Source organism: Rousettus aegyptiacus, unplaced genomic scaffold, assembly GCF_014176215.1.
Source record: "Rousettus aegyptiacus isolate mRouAeg1 unplaced genomic scaffold, mRouAeg1.p scaffold_m13_p_1, whole genome shotgun sequence".
Lineage (NCBI taxonomy): Eukaryota > Metazoa > Chordata > Mammalia > Chiroptera > Pteropodidae > Rousettus > Rousettus aegyptiacus.
In genome coordinates, this window is record NW_023416284.1 from 49,852,208 (window position 1) to 49,855,766 (window position 3,559).

Here is a 3,559-nt window from a genome sequence, read left to right on the forward strand (position 1 = left end):
AGTAACCAGTCACTGCACTTAGTAACTTTGTTATGTAGTAATAACAGCCACTAAAAATATTTACTTGGAATACACCTATAAAAAAGAACCTTGGAGGATGGGATCAGAGAAATATTGTTATCTGTTTGTTGTCACTCATCTTAAGGCTGAAAGAAACTCTTCAAGAGTTGTATCTGGCAGACAGATACATTGTTACACTATTGATCCTCATTATTTGCAGATTTTATATTTGCAAATGTGCTTACACACTAACATTTATTTGTAACCCCAAAATCAGTACTTGAGGCTGATTTTTCAATCACTTAGAGATACAGAGCTTCAAAAAAAATTGTGTTGATAGACATGCATGTTCCCAGCTGAGGTAGAACAAGGCAATGTTCTGCTTTCTTGTTTCAGCTCTCATGCTGTAAACAATTGTTCCATATGAGATATATGTAACGTCAAGTTTTTGTTTTGTTTTGTTTACATTTACGTGCTCTTTGTTGGTGACTTTTCTGTTAAAATAACCCCCAAGCTGAAGTGCTCCTTGGAGTTCCTAAGTACAAGAGGCTGTGATGTACCTCAAGTACAAAATCTATGTGTTAGATAAACTTTGCTCAGGCTTGAGTTATAGTGCCATTGGTCATGAATTCAATATTAATGAATATTAATGTGTATTTGTGTACTACATAAGGTGTCTTAAAATAGAAGCATACAAAATATGTCATGTATTGGTTTCTTCATAAAAATGTTGTAGTCAGAGGTTCACAGGAATCTAATCCTGTATTTCTCCTGGGGCAGCAGTTCAGTATTTGCTGACTTAGTGCTCATGAGAACTTCCTAGAACTACTGTGACTGATAATCAATTGTTTTTGTAAATACAAGAGATTTTTAAAAACTGAAGCAAATATTTTACAACTTTAATTTAAAAAATAAAATAAATATGATTTTCAGGGAGAAATTAGTTAACAACTAGTGAATAATATATTTAATTCATTTTAATCATCTATATCACAATAATATATTAATGTCATGAAACTATATGTAAAGAAAGGTGGAGAATTTGAAACCTCAGAATAAGCTACTACTTTAGAGCTGATATTTGCTAATTATCATGTATGCAAGCATCATGTAACTATAATTCGTAGGCATTTAGAAAGATAAAATTTAGTCTACAGCCAAGCCACCCTGAATAAGCCCAATCCCATTTGATCGTGGAAATTAGGCAGAGTCGGGCCTGGTTAGTACTTGGATGGGAGACCGCCTAAGAAGACCAGGTGCTGTAGACTTAAAAAGTTAAAAAATAAGGGATTGTAAACTGACAAGGTCTTTGCAATCTGTGAGGTCCATCAAGAGTTGCTACACCTAAAAAATAGAATGAAAATTTAAAAAATTTAAATTTAAGAAAATTTGAACTAAATGCGCATATGATTGTTTTAACAATTTATAAACGCAAAAGATAATTGTACAATCTCAGTACTAAATTAATTTCAATAACTAAGGATGTTGCCATTTGTCTCCTTCTACGTTTACCCACAGTGGCAAAATAAAAAAAAAAAAAACTGAATGATTACTTGATTTATTCCATTAAATAACAAATGTATACCAATAATCTCAACAGTCTATGAAATGTCTGTGCTTATTCTGTAAGAATCTCTTAATAAATATGACCTAAGTTCTTGTTTCATTTCTAATTTTATGTGTCAAAACAAATATTTTCATTAACTTTGGCTGATTATCAGCAGGTTTTACAAATATCTATCTATGCTAGCTATTACCAAGTTTTCTTCTACTTCATTAAATTTCCTCTTGCTCTCACAATATTTTTGACATTTCAGTGGTATCTTGGTTGAATCACTTATAAACACAGTTGTGCCATTAAGTTTGCTTATAAGTTTTAAAAATTTCTAATTTGTATTTTGGGTACAGTTAAATTATGATCAAAATATTTTATTTTTCTATGTTATTGGAATAAATGTTGGAACTGAATCTTCGTGACTTGGTATTCGTTAGCACACAGTTCACAGTGTATGCTTAGAAATAAATGTGAACAACAAAAAAGTACAATATTCTTGATTAGACTAATTTTGATGATACAAAGACATACTACTTAGGAGATAAAAATGTATTTATTTTGACCTATGATATAGTGGTAAACTTTGAAACATTTAAATATCAATATCAGGGGGAAAACAAGCATTTCATCTTTGTATTAGAAATAGATAAATCTGTTTTTTAAAAAAAATACTAAAAAACATTTGTTCGGCACAATTAGATCTGTTTACTAAAGGATCATGTATCTGTTACCTTAAATGTTATATCAGCTGTTATTCCTATTTCAATGTTTTAATCATTTCTCAATCTGACAGCCAGCTTTGGGAGACGATCTTGTAAAGACAAGAGTCTTGGTTTCTTACAGTCATGGATTCAAAAATTCATATCTCCCACATATTTGCTCTTTGTCACCGGGTAAGGTACTTTATATAATTAAGATATCATTTCATCTTGCTTATTTCAATCTATATTATTATTAGTTCATTTGTCTGCCCTAGACTGTAAGCTGCTTAATGGTAGTTAAACATTTGGTTTCTTTGGTCTGACCATGAATTTACTCTATGCATGAGACAAAGCTTACTGATATGCTTATTGAATACAAATAAAAAGTAGCAAAGAGATAATAAAAGAGAATGAGTAAAAGAAATAAGAAATATATTTCCTTTTTATATGAAAATATTTCATGTTATGTTTTAGGTTTTAAAATTCATTTTCATTTAAACTATTTTCTATTATTAATACTTTGAGAGTCATTAGACTATTATCTGAGTCATACATCAAAAGTAATGTTTCTGGTTTTAAAATAATTTTTAAGGAATTATTTTGGATATGTTATGCTTATCTGCTTGTCTGACTCCTTATTTCTCTTAACTCTTTTCATCATGAATTTCAGTGAATTTTACAAAGACCCTTGACCTGTCCCAGCTTCATATCTAAGGAACGTGCTTATCACTCAAATTGTCTGAGAGGGTCTCAAGTTTTCAGTCAGCAAAGCAGATTACCCACTATTCAGGACTTTTCCAAAAAATGTCTTACACAGAGAAATAATTTATATAATCCTTCCCACTTATTTGATAGTTTTATTAAAGTAATTAAAGATCATATCATTGAAGAAGGATGAAGAGAGGTGGATAGGATAAAGGTAGCAGACTGAGTTTCTTCCAAAACCTACTCTTCCTCCCTCAAGTCACTAAAAATGATAGAGAAGTTCAATGCTTGCAGTACACATGGGTGCGTACACACACACACACACACACACACACAAACACACCTTTTTCCTGTTGTCTTAGAATCTGAACTGAAATATCAAACTTGAAAAGAGTAGGTGATAAATTCTACAACATTCTAAAGCAAGGTGACTAATTCGATCCTTTGAAAGTCCTTTCTGGTCTTCTACTTACAGCCTATAATCAATAGGGGGACCTGTGCTATGGGATAGCACAGAGCTTATGTATATGCTCAGAGCTTATACATATGTTCTCAGAAGTTTTGAGAAATATAAAAATTAGAAGTTGAGAGAGAAAAA

General features: G+C 31.2%; 1 pseudogene; it reads left to right on the top strand.

The window, feature by feature from the left end:
* Nucleotides 1–1,149: 1,149 nt before the first annotated feature.
* LOC118606545 lies at nucleotides 1,150–1,268 on the top strand (annotated as a pseudogene).
* Nucleotides 1,269–3,559: the final 2,291 nt, after the last annotated feature.